Raw genomic sequence first — 17,518 nt, 5'->3', positions numbered from 1 at the left:
CAAAGTAACTCAGAATTTCAGGAAAGCATGGGCTAATCCCATAGGTCCCACAGGAATACTTATTGAATAGTATTAAATTAACTAGACAATCTACTAATTCATATAAGGAAGTTCTACAATATTTACTGAAATGTGCTGAAACCATTTGGAGGGGTGGGGAGTCTGCCAGGAGAGACTGACTCTGGAGGCATGAGAAGTAACTATATTTGTGCACTCTTCCTCACTGCTACTGCGCACTCTCCCAACAGATGGGCGCCAGCTTCCAGCACTTTATTTCCTAAGGCCATAGGAGAGGGTGAGGGAAGAAACCACAGCAAGGGAGGGAGCATTCTGGGACGCCCTTGCCAGACTGGGTGTCTTACATGGGGGAGTGGGTGGAAAGGCTGTGCAAGAGAAAGGGGGGTATATGTAGGTAGCAACAGCTGTTTGGAGCCTGAGCCTGCATCTTGAGCAGGAGGTGCTTCTGGGGAGCTTCTCACCATTTTTAATGTTGACAATAGATTATTCTGGGAAGAGATGCCTGGTGTAACCTTAGTTAAGAATTTTATCATTTTCTAGACTTTCGAGGAATGTAGATCATTCCGAAATAAGTCCCTCCCAACCTCACCCCCCAAAAAAAACACACATCTAAACAAACTTTGACTATTACACTAACTTTTCACTATATTTTCCATGAACAAAGGTATGAAAATAGTGGCAATCTATATGTAACCCTAGTCTATCCAGAGATGTAAATAATTGCTGAAGGCCAAAATTAATTCTCACTATACAGTAGGTATGTTTGCTGGTGTTGGGTAGGCAAGACCACCACTTCCAAAAAACTAGATGAATTTAAGGAAAGGTGGCAATTAAAAAAAAAAATCCACATAGAAAACAAATATACAGATCCCCAAATCAGGTGTAGTGCTATAAAAACAAGGTGTGTTTTCCAACTGGGCTATCTATTAATAGCCTAAACTAAGAGACAGTTTGTGATTCAGTAGCAGAAAGGCAGGTCACTGCCTTCCATTCAGCCTTGGCCAATATACTGATTGTTCCCAGTTCAAAACACATTGTAACAGTGGTATGTGCAAAAGAATGAGTCTTCACAATAACAAAACACAGACACAATGCAAACTCATAGTGTAGATGCATTCAGAACAGTGGTGCTTCTGAAATTTTATTTCTAATAGGTATGATAATCATGACTAAAATGTTTATACCCTCTAACTGAAGGTGAGGACTGCTCTTGCTCATATGCTATTACAGAAAAATGAAGTAGATTAAAAAAATAAGAAACTAGATATGCCTTGAGGAAAATAAAAAGTGGAAATTGAAGGAAATTTTCATATTATTGTGTTAGGTAACAGCTATTGGATTTACGCATTTCTAGAGATACATACATCATGGTTTTGGCTTATTGTCTATTCTTTGCTTACATGATCTCTAATAATCATCTTTTTCTTGCACGTCACCAGTATATGCACAGCAATTGCAACAGTACAAACCATACAAATATTTCTTGCTCTAGTAAAAGAGAGCGAAAGAAATCTGATGTTTTTGATATATCTCAGATTTGAAGGAGACTCTAGAAACACTGTAAGCGAAACTTTAAAATGACTGCTGTATCATCTGCAGTGTACTCGTGTCCAGGAAACTGAAGGTAAAGAATGAGATACTTTGAATTTGTGGATTTAGTATCATGTTCAATTATATGCTTCTCTGTGGTTCTGAAGGTTTTCAAAATCAGCTTATAAAAGAACCTTGGAGGAAAAAAGGTTTAAAGGGGACATGAGAAATGGAGAGATGTCCTGAACAGCAAAAAAGCACAAAAGGAGAAAAGAAATAGTTCCATTCCACTTGAACACATTTGTTGAAAAATACTGTAACAGTACATCACTAGGGAGCTCAGGCATGAATCGGAGAAGTTCCCAAGGTGAGGCTGCTGCCCATCCTTGGTTAAAAACTGGAATCCAAAGACTGCAGGTTCTAGAATATAATTCACATGTGAATAGAGGCAATTGGTTAGGCTTTTCTGACAGTTAACTGACCTTTGTCTACACATTGACAGCTAGCACTGTACAGACAGTATCCTATTTAATCCTCACAACAACTCTATGTATTATATCCATATAAATTTTACATGTTTTGGGACTTCTCCCTTGCTGATGGGATGCTAAATAATCAATGTTGGATCCAGAGATACCAAAGGACTATGCTCCCTTATGAGAAATTCATTGGGGGGAGAAAAAGAAGGCAGAGTACAGTTATTCATTCAAAAATATTTATCGAGTGCCTTCAATGTACCATACACTTGGGACACATTAATGAACAGACATACAACACTTGCTAACCTGGAACTTAAACTCTAGCAGAAGTGGGGAATAGAGACAATTCACCCAAAACCAACAAGTCATATAGTAATTTAGAAGGTAATACATACTGCGAAAAGAAAGAGTATTACAGGAGGGATACAGGGCGAGGTTTGCAATTATAAACAGGGGAGACCTCATTGACAAGGTGATATTTTTAGTGAATACTCAAAGGAGGTGACAGAGTTGGCCGTGAATAAATGCATGTGGGGAGAAAACATTACAAGCAGATGGAAAATCAGCACAAAGACCTAAAAGTGGGAACATGCTTGATGCGTTCCAGGATGAGCAAGGAGGTAAGGAGGACAGGGATGGAGAGCAGGACAGGAGGGGAGTGAAGGGAGGAAGAGGTGAGAGTTGTGGGGACCAGGCTGTATCCTTTGTATCCATCTTTGTGAATCTTCATGAGGAATCTGACTTTCATTCTGAGTGAGATGGAAAGTCGTTGGAGGGTTTTAAGTGTAACCTGACTTATGTTTTTTAAAAAGCTCACTCTTTTATACTGACAACAAATTAAAGGGGGGAAGCCAGAGAAGGAGAAAGGAGAGGATATTGCAGTAATTCAGGCAAGAGGTCCTGGAGATTCGGACAAAGGTTCTAGCAGCAGAGGTGGGAAAGGGGACTGAACTCATGGCTTTATTTGGAAGACAGGATTCTGGATACATTTTGAAGACAAAGCAGCAGGATTTGCTGACAGTCAACATGTAGAGTGGGAGAGAAAGAGAAGAATCAGGATGATTCCAAGGTTTTTGGCTGAATAAGCTGAAAAAATGGAGCCAAAACAGAGCCCATTGCAGGAAGAGCAGGTTTGCAGAGGAGTATCAACAAATTTAGTTTTAGTCCTGCTAAAATGGAGGTATCTTTTATGGACTCAAGTAAAGAAGTCAAAAAAGTAGTTGGCATGTATGTCAGAAGTTTAAGAAAACTACCCCATCTAGAAATATACATTTGGGAGTCTTAAGCAGCAACTGTGACAAGAGACCTACAAGAACTGAGCCCTGAAGCATTTCCAATTAACAGACTGGTGAGAAAAGAAAACCAGCACAGGCGCAGCACACACACGCACACATACAAAACCACAATGACAAGAAGAAACCAGTGGACCAGTGGCATAGGAGGAAAAGCAGGCGAGTGTGCTGTCCTCAAGATCAAATGAAGAAAGTATGTCAGAAAAAGAGGGAGTGACCAATTATACCCAATGCGGCTCACAGGTACAGAGAAAGAACTGAAGGAGTTAGCAACTTGGAATATTTTCTTTTGAAACAGCCCAGTGACTGTATGCCACCCCACCACCACGCCAGAAGATACCATTATGTACTAAATATAATGTTGTCTTTCAATTATCTCATGAATTGAATTTGTTTTTCCTATCCAAAAGGAAGGATCTGCTCCAGTTTAATACTTGGGACTCATATTAGCAGTTTGTTAAATATCAGTGCAAACCTTCAGATGCTAACAGTACTTTGCTAATATTACTGTCCTTTAAAAAAATAAAAATACCTCTAGGTAAATTGGAAATAAAAGGATAGATTTCCTTTGTCCTCATGAGGAATTATGATAAACCAAAACCCAATATCACACCATTGTTTTTCCTATTAAAATAAAGAACACAGTTTTGTACATTATTGCTATTACTATTTGAGAATGTTCCAAAATGCTAATACTAGCGCAGCCTGCCATAAAACCAAAACAAAAGGTATAATTATGAAAAAGTAAACACAAAGTGCCATTATCTGCAATTGATTATATAACTAGAAAACCCAGGAGAAAAAATTGCAAAGCTCTTAGAATAAGAGCCAGCAACAAAATACACAAAACTCAACAACTATCTTATAACACCAATAGGCAATTTGAAGAACTCATCACACAAACAATAACATACATAACCAAGAAGAACCATAACAAGAAATATTAGGACTTACATGAAGATTTAAAACAAAATAAACAAAAGACCAACAACAAGCCTCTGCTAGGAAGTTCTGAATAACCTTTCATGTCTCTCAATAGAAACACTGACTATTCTACATGTAGATGACGGTCCTTGCCAACGAACAAAAATGCAACATAATCGGGTATTTCTTAGTTCTAAGAATTCATCTGCAGTCATTCAGATGAAGACGGCTGTTTTGACTAAACGTTCCAGTACATCTTCTTTCTAAACGCCATTAAAATGGCAGTCAAGAGATCTTCCTAGAAGACACAGACCTAAGGACTCAAGAGAACACAAGCAGAAACTACAACAAAACCATGAAATGGAAAGCAGATGCACAAGTAGCAACTTAGCAGACATAACAGTGAACCCTTTACACCTTCTGCGAGGAAAGCGGAGCGAAGCACTCCAGTTTAATCAAAAACTGCAGGTGAAAGAGTGGCAGGCTAATGGAGAGTAGGGCTGTTTGAGAAGCCCTACATCCATAGACGCCCTTCCCACCTCCTCACTGTAGAGCTGCGGCTGACAGTCCCGGAGCCCAGCAAGACTCAAGACTGATTCTCATGAGAGTGAGTTATTGGACTAGGAGAGCATGAGAACCTTCCCCAAAGGGACTATACGAAGAGGATGCGCTAAGACTCCAGCTAGATGCCTCCTTGAACACTGGCAGCTAGACCCTTTCCTCACTGCAGAACTTTGGGAGACTACTCTCTGACCAGCCCAATACAAAAGAGCTGACAAATGGCCCCTGTGGAAAACTCAGAAGAAACAGTAATAGTCAAAAGGCTGCCACTGGGGAGACTAAGGGGGATGGGTGGGTTAACAGTCGGGGCCACTTATTTTACAATAAACCTTTCTTCTAGTCCTCTTACACTATGTGCATGTATTAGTTTTAAGATAATAATCTCTACCTGAAATGACATGTGCATGTAATTGTTTTTTTGTTGTTTTTTTTTTAAATAGTGTGACTTGCTCTACCAGATAGTTCTATGTATTCCAAATCATAAAGGACAAGATTAGAAATATTTGATTATATAAAGCTGACAATATTTTGTTTGGACAATACCATAAAAGTAAATTAAAAGATGAATAATGAGCTGAGGGGCGGAAATCACTACCAATATGATAAAGGCACAATACTCTTTATATGAAATAGGTATTTAAAATCATTTTTTAAACAATCAATTAAGAATAAAATGGGCAAAGACCTGAATAAATTCTCAAAAGATAAAACTAATAAAAAGCTACTGTATTTTGCCATGTATAAATGTGCACTTTTTTGCCCAAATTTGTAAGGGAAAAATAAGGATGCACATTATACATGGATAGTACTAATTCTGTATCAATATAAATGTTTTTAATTCTTTTATGCTTATGAGTTAATAGTGTAATTCTAGAAATCAATAACGATATCCCTATGCAAAATAACACCCCAGAATACAATAATCGGTTTTGCTGAATTTATGATGAACTTGCAAGGACTAAGAGCTCTTCGCCTTCTATGGTGCGTAAATATTGTAAATTTGTTACTGGTACATAAAATTTCTTGTACCTTGTATCTGGTCTTGTGTTTTGTAATTATTTGTTACATAAAAATTCTTCTACCATAATATGTTAAAAAATAAATGCTAAAATTCCTTTATAATACAAAAAGTACCTAAATATAAACAAATAAAAATTTGAACTAAAAAATTAAAATGAAACTTAGTTTTCCCTGAAAGTTTGGGCCAAAAACGTGGGTGCACATTATACAGGAGAGCCCAGTATACAAGGCAAAATATGGTAATTATTAATTTCACTAGTTACCAAAACCATAAATTATAACCACATCTTTATAGAAATTCATGAAAAATTAAACATTGGAGTGCTGACACTATGGCGAGACCATTCAGCACTTAAGGCAATCAGTTGTCTTAGCATAAGCAATTTGGCAATACGACTCAAGAATCATAAGAGTTCACCTCTACCCCAGGAATTCTTCTATAAACTAGCCCAAGCAAGTCAGAAATATTGAAACTTTCAGACAAAGGCATTTATCCCAGCTCTGCCTGCGTGCCTATTACTGACTCCTTATTCCATCTCTCCCAATCTCTACCTCGCAGCCACCATTATTACCCTTATTCTATACAATCGTAAAGAAACACAATGAAAAAATTGGGTAAAGTCACTTAAATGGAAAGTGGCTCAGCTATGATTTGCAACCAGCATTGAATATCATATGCTCAACAGAAAACTATTAAACTTGGGCATATCCATTCTTAAAAATCTTATTTTAAAGGAAGATTTATGGACACAGGAAATGTCTGCGATATATTAAGTGAAAGGGGAATATTTGAAACTACAGATGAAATGAAAATGTCAATTTTGTTTAAAAATAAGTCTATGCAGACAAATATAAAGTGACAAATGGAAGAACATCCCACGAACAGTTGTTTATTTCTGAATGATGTGATTCTGATTTTTATTTTTATTATTTTTATTTCTTAATTTTTTTCTAATTCTGAAAATGTCTACAACAGGAATAATTGCTTTTTATTTTAAAATGTTTTAAAACCATAGAAACAATAGAAATTCTCAGCTGCAGTTGCTTAGAAGGCCTCAATTTTTAAGGATGTGATGAAAACAGGAAAGACTAGATGAGAGATTACCATCTTAGCAACATGGCATTACTTCTGAACAAGGTACCTTAAATTAAAGGGTTTTCCATCACTATTCTTAGAATAAAATGGGAAAAATTAGCCTTACAGAACTTGCTTGATAGCCCAGTTAACTGAAAATTAACTAGCACATAAAACAAGAGGTACTAGCGAGAGTAAACCTCTTCAACATCCAATATATGCTCGGAATCACTGGACTACTAAAACTTTTTGAAATTCACTGATGGACTTCCGATTATTATTTACACAGCAAAGTTTGAAAGGTTTCAAAAAACAAAAAGCAAGTAACATTTCTGCACTATTGTTAAGAACAGAACAGTTTTAACAGTTCCTTAGAAGGCCAACTGGATTAGATGACCACCAAATATCTGTTTTGAGCATAAAAGAAATAATATTTTAAAAATCTATCTTTGCTTGGATGTGTGTGTTGGGGAAGGGAATTTGAGTGGGTGTATTTGTAGACAAACTGTGTCTTTCCTTTGTTACTTTAAAGTGTAACATTACAAGTGGTTTAACTTTTTGTAAAGAATCATGGATGACAAAGTACTTTCTAGGAACAAAACAACTTAAAAGCTGACATTTTTTACCATAAATCATCAAAGGTTTTTTGCATGGCCGATAGGATTATACTCATTTTTAAAATTTCTTAAATATAAGGCCTTCGGACTCTAGAGAAATAATGAATACAATTCTTAGGTTTGTGTACCCAAAGGGAACTCAAAAAAAAAAAAAATTATTTCCACCTCATTTTGGAACTTTGTTAAACAAGTTTTCAGAGCAAAGACTGGGAAAGGATTAATATTCAGGGAACATAGCCGCTAGCAGTATCACCCCATACAACAGCATTAATAAATAATTCTGTAATTACTTAGAAAGAAACTAGAACTGTATGAGCTCACCCTTACCTGCGCTAAGGCCAAGAACTGAAAAGGGTGCTTCAAAATCTTCAGAAAAGGAAGTCCTATTCAGAAACCCAAAGGTACAGACTCGCTCACTTCCCCCAGCCCCCCAAGGACCGGTTGCTATGGGAACCCGCAGTAACCCTTCAAAGCCAAAGTACAGTCTGGGCCAGGGGGGTCCTGTCAGAGGTTAGCGGGATAGATGAAAGGGGGGAGCGAGAGGAGGGTGAAGGGAGGGGGGTTGAGAGCGGGTTAAAAGAAGAAATCCCTTGGCTGAGGCAGGGGTCAGAGGAATTGGGCTTTAGTAACCCCAACAGAAATTCAAAACCCCACTTAGAGAGGAGGGTCTGAATGCTGGAGTCATATAATAGTTCAGCTGAAGTTTGAACCTTTAAAGACACTTCCCTTCGTCCCCAGTGGGAAACAAACCACCCTTTGTGAGTTCCTGCCTATGGAAAATGAAGCTACGGAGTTTCATCTCATCAACTACAAACTGAATGATACTTCGTAAAACTAAAAGTCTGACTTTCTTATATTAAACCAGTGGTTCCCAAACTCGACTGCACAACGGGATCACCTCAGTCTGTTTAAAATATAAACAGGCTGAGTTTTAATTAATCTGGGGTGTGATTAGAGCGTAGAGTTGTAAAACTCCCCAGTGATTCTCTTGTGCAGCCACTTTTAGGAACTGTATTCCACGACTTGGCGAGGTGGCAGAGAATATTTAAAAAAAGAGAAGAAAAAGAAGGCACAATTGTCTCTGTGTCTTTTTGAGGCTAATAATAGAATTAGCTAGCTTTTTCCAAGCACACACAGCACAATAGGTTGCTTCATAAATGGCAATCCGCAGCATACCCTAACAATACTTTCTTTGAGATAAAAAGACCGGGCAGTGTAAGTCCTTTCTTCCCAAGAGAGCAAACATCCTTCTGACCAAAACACCAAACTTAAATACCTATTTTAACAACGAACAGGCCATGGATGCCGCTGAGAACCTAGTGGACGAGCTCCGGGACCAGAAGGAAACTCAGTCTCCAGGAGCCCACCACCATTGGCCGGGGTGCTGCGGCGCCCAGGGCTGAGCAAGGCTGGGATGGCGGTCCCTGGAACCCCCTCAATAAAGTTACTTGTGGTTAAGTTTGCTCCGGTTTCCAACCGTGCGCCTCCCGGGGCGAGGGGCGCGGCCCCCTCCACCTGCTCCGCGCCAAGGCGCCCCCGCCGCGCCCCCTCGCTGGACCTCCGCCCCTCCGGGGGTCTAGCACCCCGCGGGCGCGAGTACGGCCGCCTTAAGCCCGGGGGCGCTCGTCTCTTCCCTCCCCGGGTCCCTTGGCTGCAGGGGCCCGGCCCATTGGGCTGCGCGCGGGGACCCCCGCGCGGGCCGGGCTCCGTCCCGCCTGGATCCCTCGGGAAGCCTGCCCACGCGTCCAACGCTTCTCAAGCCTGGGCGGGGTTGGGGGAGCCCCTGCATCCCCAGGTTCGACGCCAGCCGGTGGCCTGTCCCGGCCCAGCAGCGCTCGGCCCCTCCAGCCCGCGGCCGGGAGCGCGCCCCTGTCCAGACGGTCCGGCGCTGCGCACGCGCGAAGGCACTCGCCCGCTCACACGCGTCGCCCTCACTCACCGCCCGCGCTTCTCGTCGCCTCCGGAGCCGCCGCCGCCTGCGCTGGTCGCCACTCGCCACCCCGGCCAGGTGCCCACTCCTGAGGCCCCGGCCCGGGCACTCCGGGATCTAGCGCCCGGCGGGCTCGGCGGGAACCCGCACGCAGGGCACGCTCCGCGGGGCCGCGCGAGCGCGCCGAGGCGGGGGGGAGAGGGCGGGGCCAAGTGGGCAGCGCGCCCCGAGGAGGCTGCAAAGACGGGGCATGCGCACTGCCCGTCCCTTCTAGGGCCCATTTACGAAGTGGGCGGTGACCCTGAACCAGTGAAACCGAGGAAAGTGGAAGAGGACTAGGAGTGTCCCTCACTGAGAGGCAAGTTAGCCCTTGTCCCGCCAACTGAAGTTCTTTAATCTTGTTCATTCATCAATTAATGTGTTAAATATTTATTGAGCATCTACTTTGGCAGAGCCTCTGTGCAAAATACGGGGCATCCTACACTAATGGGGAACCAATTACATTTGGGTTTGGGATTCCATTTCTAGAACTGATTCCAGCTCCGTCTTTGAACAGATAAGGAGAGTGTGTACATAGAGATCACCCAGTACCTAAAACTGCAAACCTTAACTACTCTCTGAAGCAATTTAGGGAAAGGGGCATTGCTACTGGCTGGGGTGGAAAGAAAAACTGAGAAACATGGAAGAATAAGAGCTGGAAGATAAGTTCACTTGGTGAGAAAGGTGATTACAAAGGCATAAGTGGCAAAAAAAAAAATCAAATAATATGTGAGCTCATGAACCCTACTGGGGACAAATTTAATGAATGTATTGTTCATAATGAAGGGTAAAAACGATGGCTGGAAGGGTAGGTGAAGCTCATTTGGAAATTATTTTTAATGTTTAACCTCAAAATTTTAGCTTCTTTTCAGTGGGTAATTGAGATATAATAAAGTTGGGTGGAGAGGGACAGGTAGTAGAACTTAGGAATATAAAAACTAGAGACATGAAATGTTGTATGTACTCTAGGCAAGAACTAGTAGGGTCCTAAATTCAAGTGTTAGCACCAGGAATGGAAAGCATGAAAACATTTTTAGTGATTGTGAAGAACAGGAGGATTCCTTAGCTTTATAACAGACACCTACTTCATTAAATAATATCATAATCCTGGATAAATATTTATTAGTGGGTAAATTAGACTGCTAAAATATGCAACTATAGCCAATTAGTGATTCTTTTAACATGAATTTGGCCCTCAACTGTTAAGTTGAGAGGCAGTGTGTATAGTGAGAGACACACATGGGCTTTTGAAAACAGAAACCCCTTTTATAAAAGTCCAGATGCTCCAAAACAAACTGTTTGATATGAAAATTACTTAATATCTCTGAACCTTACTGTGTTCACCTGTAACATGGAATCATAATATTTACCTTGTTGATGATTAATTCTGCGTGTCAATTTGGCCAGCCATAGTACTCAGATATTTGGTGAAACATATTCTAGATGTTACTGTGAAGATAGTTTTTTAAGGTGAGATTAACATTTAAATCAGTGGACTTTGGGTGAAGCAGATTACCCTCCATAATGTGGGAGGGCCTCATCCAGTCAGTCGAAGGCCCTAATACCTATTATGAGTAAAAAGTAATTCTTCCAACAGGCTGCCTTTGGACTTGAACTGCTATTCTCTCCTGGGTCTCCAGCCTGCCTGCCCACCCTGCAGATTTTGGACTTGCCAGCCTCCATAAACACGTGAGTCAATTCCTTAAAATAAGTGTCTTTCTCTATATACAGATGGATGATGATTGGATGGATGGATGGATGTTGGTTCTATTCCTGTGGGGAACCCTCACTAATATACCATGCAAGGTTATGAATGTTATATAATTTAATTATCTTCTGAATCTGAAAAATTAGGATTGTAATCTTAACCTGTGAGGCTATGAAAAATTAAAGTGGGTAAACCACCCAGAATAGTAGGGTCTGAATGAATGGCAACTATTATGTGTGAACGAATACCCGAGGTGAAAACAAAAGAAGAGACAAAATGGATATTGGCATTGTGAAAGCATTTTCTCAGTTCACTGGGTAATGATATTAAATTTAAGAAAACAGATTTAAAAGATAACAGAAAATTTTGGTCTCCCTAGCTCTGACATGCTAAAAAGATGATACATGAATATTTTAATTATTTGCAAATAAATGTCAAATGAGCCATTAAGTAAAGACAGACTATAGCTCTACTCTTAAAACACCAAACATGCAAAGCAAAGATGTATTCACAGCTGAACATTTTTATTCCAATTTAAGCGCCAATTCAATTCACTGTACTTGCTACTAGGAAGGAAAAATCTAAGAGCTTACTTTTGAAATAATTCCCACTCTCAGAGTAGGTGCATGATATAGTACTCAATCAATGTGTTTATTGAATTCTTTCTTGGGCATGCCTATAGCTATTGGGAGCATGTAAAAATGGGTAAAATATTCCATTTAATCTACAAATATTGCCATTTATTGTGTCCTAGGCAACATCTGTGCCCTCAGGGAATTTGTCACATCACCTAGAAAAAAAAATGAATAGCCATAACTACAAGGCAGAATGTGGCAAGTATCTTAGGAGGAACATAAACGATTGGGTCAACAGTACCCTGTTGAAGAAATTGATACCGGGGGCTCAGTCTCCTCATCCCACTGCCATTGTGGCCCCCAGCTTGCACAGTTTGCTACAGAGCAAGACAGTGGGGCTGAACAGCAGGTTTTAAAAAGGTTGATAAATGTCAAAGAAAGTAACATTTTTATTCCACTGCCCGACTTGCTGCCGAGTTCACAGGATACAGTAAGAGACAGGCAGGAGGGGCCTTTACAACCCATTTGGAAGTAAAAGTGCCTTTTTTTTTTTCTCTTTCTTTGTTGTCCTGGCTGTGTTTTCCTTTAAATGAAATTTTAACTTTAGAGTTAAAAACAAACCAACCAACCTAAATTTCCCTGACCTAATGGAGATTTATGAGGAAAATACATAAAAACTAACATGAAAATAAAAGGTGGGGATTGTGTTTGTAAAAGGACGAGGAATGATTGGGTTGGAAACCATTAACCAGGTGGGCAAAGATGACCATCATGTTTGCACTGTAACCAGTGATGTCATAAGGTGACCTCTTTCTTCCTTTTGGCTGAGAATGAAATATTCCACCATGGATGAGAGTACAACTCCAGGACTGACAAAAGCAAGGGGAAAAATACACAGCATTTTAGTAATCTTTAAATAATCAGGATGTTATTTTATTATGAGAATTTGTGAAGATATTCATTTCTGGAGCTTTACCACGGTGAATGGGAAATAAATTAATCTGGGATTAAAGGAAATTCTATACTAGAAAAGGAGTTCTAATAAAATCAAAAGGAATGCCCTCCAGCCCTGAATGTTAATTATCACCTGATGAATAATAATGATGATAATAGGAGATGTGAAATAAGTTAAAATACATCCTAGGTTAGATTTTTTTTTTTTTAATTACAAACCTTGAAATTGTGCCTTATCAATTTAATCAATGTGCTAGCATTAAATGGTTTAAAATTAGCTTACAACACAGTTCATATGCAGCACTCTCCTTTTCCTGATCTTTTTTATTAACGCTTTTTTATTAATGAATTCAGAAGAATTCAACCTCATCAATATCACAAGCAGAATGTTGCCCACTCAGTAAAGAGAATGGCAATATAAGTGTTTTTCACTACAAGAATATCTGATCATGAAAAATAAAAATTTATAAGATGGTTAGCAGGCAAAATATTGGTTATTCTTTACGGATTCTACCTCCCTCTTCCCTTAAATATTTTATCGCACTGACAAAATGTGATTGATGGACACAACTTTTCAATAAGCTGACTTTTGCACATTTTAGTTATACCTGTGTTTTTGAATCCTAAATAAACTTTATATACCAGTATGAAACTTAAAATAGTCAATAGAATATAATCATAAAAAATAAATGCATATAAATTATTTTGCATAAGCAATGACAAAAACAGTGCAACAAACCCAATGGTGGGTCACAGAGGGTTTTTTCTTTTAAAGTGAACCTCCTATAGAACATTATATCCAGTTTTCCATAATGCAAACACATACTTCGTTAAGCAAGGTTTTGTAAAGTCACAGGGATATTAAAATAATTTTTTCCATACTTTATACTCTAGTTCAGTGGGACAATTTAGCTCAGTGCTGTCTAATAGAAAGAAATATTAGCCACAAATGCAAGGAACATATGTAATTTTAAATTTTCTAGTAGTCACATATTAAAAAGTATTAATTAGGTTGGTGCAAAAGTAATTGTGGTTTAAAAGGTTAAAAAAACTTACAAAAATCACAATTACTTTTGCACCAATCTAAAAAAAAAAAAAACAGGTGAAATTAACTTTGATAATGTAGTTTATTTAATCCAAATATCCAAAATATTATCATTTCAACATGTAATAAATATAAAAAAATTTATGACATATTTTACATTTGTTTTGATACTACATCTTTGAATCTGGTGTGTATTTTTTACTTATAGCTCATCTCAATTTGGACTAGCCAAATTTCAAATATAATTAGTGCCACATGTGACTAATGGCTATCATGTTGGACAGCACAGACCTAGGACTGGGTCAGTGGTTCTCAAACATGGCTGAACATTGGAATCACCTGCAAAACTTGAAAAAATTTTGATTCCTGGGTCATGGCCCTATGATTTTTGTATATTTGCTCCGGGGTGTCACTTGGGTATTGGGATACTAATAAAATTCCAAAGTTTTGGTTAATCTGGCCATGAGTTCAAATGTAACATGGACAATTCTAGGTGAGGATTTAATCTTGGTACATGGTGAGAACTGTTGAATAGTGGGACTTCTGTATATGTTCTCTGGATTTTTTACTTTATAGTTGTTTAGCAAATCTCTTAATAGAGAAATTGCCTCTAAAAAATGCCTACATTTATTTGATATGTTTAATTCTTGTGTTCAGTATACTACTATTACAAGTATAAGAGCTAACCCACATTCATGATAGGTATTGTTTTCTACTCCAGTGGTTATTGGTTATCTCTACCTAATTTCTTGGGTATATCTAACAGTGCTCAGTAACAAACCACTCTAAAATTTAGTGGCTTTAAAATAACAACCTTTATTAGATCCATCAAGTCTATGGGTCTGCTGTACAGTTCTGCTTCTGGGCCAGGCTTGGCTAATCTTGCCTGCTCTCAAGCATCCACCATTTAACTAGTGGGGTGCCTGGAAGCTAGTTGGTCTAGGATGAACTCAGTTGGAACAATTTAGCTCTGTTCCTTATGGTCTTTTAGTCTCTAGCAGACTAGCTGAGGTTTGTTCTCAGAGCAGCAGTGATTCCAGAAATTGTGTAAAAACACGAAAGCACAGTTTCAAGCCTCTGAGTACGTCAAGTCGACACTTTCATTGGCCAAAGCAAGCCACATAGGCAAGCCCAGAGCGGGTGCAGGAGGGCATTACCAAAGGGCATGGGGACAGGCAGTGCATTTAATCTGCCATGCACAGTGTTTTATTTTACCAGTCCTATCATGTTTTATTTTGTTCATTTCCAGTTGTTTTTACTCTGCCACTTTTTTTTTTAATCTATCTTAGCTATTGCTGTGTTGAACATCTCTCCCTGTCGTAAATGGGAATCTCTCTCTAAGTTTTATTAGTATCTCGTTTTTCAGAAATTTTCTTTGTGGTTTAGTAACTTTACACTTTCAAAATCTCTTTTTAAACTTGATTATATGGATAAATAATAAAAATGAATATAATCAGTGATCAAACTAAATGATCAGTAAACAGATGCAATGTGTTTAAGATTATGTATTGTCTAGAGTTCCAAAAAGTTTTTAAATGCTATGTATTTTGTCAAAATTCTAAATTTGATTTAAAAATGATTAAGTAACTAAGTGCTTGTATGCATACAATATTGATACTTGCTTCCAGCTTGTCCATTGTCTATTTAACATTTGTAGTTCATATGTGTGTTTTTCATTGCATTTCTTCAAATTGATGGCTCAATTCATCATGTAAAACCATTCCTGGTTGAATTTTGAAGAAAACACAGTAAAAAACTTTTATACGGAGAGATTCTTAAATCCAGACATTAAATGCCTTTGTATTTTATCAATTGGTATATGACTAAGCTATGTTTTAAGAAATAAAACAAGTATATTTCCTTCTCTGAGGTTGCTTATTTGCATCTGTGGAGGTTCAGAGTCTTATAGGAACCTTTTTTCTTTTTCCCTTTAAACAAGTATTGTAAACTGTCTGTTACTAGATTATAACCTTATAAGAGCAAATTACCATTCACAGAGCTTTGAATTACCATGCAACGTTTTGTGCCTACATGAATAAATGACAAAAAATAGCTAAGAAACACTATCTACTTAAGTTATGCTGTTTGCCCTTTTAAAAGGGGTTATTATCCTGTACCTCCCCAGAAAGCTGGAGAAGTATTGTCTCTGTTCAAATGACTTGGACCAGGGGAGGCCCTGTGGGTTCTCATTCTCTCAAGGTGAGCTTTGTGGGTTTGGAATATTCCAGAATCTAATGCGACAGCGTAAAGCTGTATCCCACCAAACTCTCCTGCTTTGATTTTCTACAGAACCAAACCTTCAAACACAATTAAGTGCAAGTAGTTTATTTGGAAGTGATCTGAGGAAACACTGGTGGTGAATTGGGGAAGTGAAACGACGAAGCAGAGGCAGGTTACCAGCTGGAACTTAATCTTGTTCCTGTGTTTACTTTTCTTGTCCTCTCTGGTCCTCTCAAAATTTTTATACTCTTAATAGAGATATGCTTTAAAGATGTACAGAGCAGACAGTGACCGAAAGGACACCATGGACTTGCCAAATCACCAGGCCACTTGCATACGAGGTCTGAAAATTAAGTTCGTGAACTAATCCTAGAAAAAGTACTACATACCTCATTGCTGAATATCACTATGGTCACCTTCGAAGTACTCCCCTTGGGAAGCTATGCACTGACACCAGCGCCTAGTCCACCCTTCAAAGCAATTTGGGAACTCTTTTCTGGAATGGCCATCAGAGCTGCCGTCCTGTTACCCTTGATGTCCTGAATGTCATCAAAATGTCTGCCTTTCAATATTTCCTTTATCTTCAGGTAAAGGAAGAAGTCACTGGCAGTCAGATCAGGTGAGTAAGGAGGGTGTTCCAATACAGTTAGATGTTGACTGACTAAAAACTCCCTCACAGACAGTGCTGTGTGAGCTGGTGCATTGTCGTGATGCAAGAGCTCCTTTGGGACCATTTTTGCACACACCTTTCTCATGCCGAGATTTTCAGTTAAGATTTTCCTAACTGTTTCTCTATCAATGTTTACTTCGTCTGTTATGCTTCTCTCAGTCAGCCGATGATTTTGACTCACAATTCGACAAATTTTTGCAATATTTTCATCAGTTCTGCTCATTACTGGCCTCCCTGACTTCTTTTCATCAGATGCATTCTCTCCCCTCAGAAAAAGGTTTAATCCATTTGTACACTGCTTAAAAAGGTTTAATCCATTTGTTTTTCTTCATGGTATTATCTCCATAAACTTGGACTAACATGTCCCTAACTTCACTTCCACCCTTGCCAAGTTTAACAACGAATTTAATGTTTGTTCATTGCTCTAATTCAAGCTCAGACGTTTTCGTGACGGCACACAAAAACACACAACAATAATGAATGCCACTAAGCAAGACACTGCCACATGTGGACATGAACACAGCTGTGAGACCGAGGTTATGAAACCTTACCTGTTAGTAGAGCACTGCTAATGTAAGCACATGGTGGCAAGTTCACGAAATAATTGTAAGACCCCGTACCCTCTGGGCAGGGCACCTTACTTCCATACTGTTTCAAGAAAGTTTGGAAGAAATTGTACCAAGATTTAGATGTCTTGGAGAAGATTTGACACAAAAGTGTTAGCAGAACAGTTGTTCTCAACTGGAAGAATTTTTTTTTTTTTTAATGTATTGGGGTGACAATTGTTAGTAAAATTACATAGATTTCAGGTGTACAATTCTGTATTACATCATCTATAAATCCCATTGTGTTCACCACCCA

General features: G+C 38.9%; 1 protein-coding gene across 2 annotated transcripts in view; it reads right to left on the bottom strand.

Moving 5' to 3' along the window:
• Positions 1 to 9,624, bottom strand: part of BTBD3 (BTB domain containing 3) — a 33,796-nt gene extending 24,172 nt beyond the window's left edge. For both annotated transcript variants that reach the window (XM_033094683.1, XM_033094684.1), the window contains exon 1: positions 9,456 to 9,624. The gene's annotated coding sequence lies outside the window, so the exon portion shown is untranslated. The remainder of the gene's footprint in view (positions 1 to 9,455) is intronic.
• Positions 9,625 to 17,518: the final 7,894 nt, after the last annotated feature.

This window comes from Rhinolophus ferrumequinum, chromosome 23 (genome assembly GCF_004115265.2).
Source record: "Rhinolophus ferrumequinum isolate MPI-CBG mRhiFer1 chromosome 23, mRhiFer1_v1.p, whole genome shotgun sequence".
Lineage (NCBI taxonomy): Eukaryota > Metazoa > Chordata > Mammalia > Chiroptera > Rhinolophidae > Rhinolophus > Rhinolophus ferrumequinum.
The sequence above is the reverse complement of the archived record's forward strand: the minus strand, read 5'-3'. Positions and strand labels throughout refer to the sequence as shown.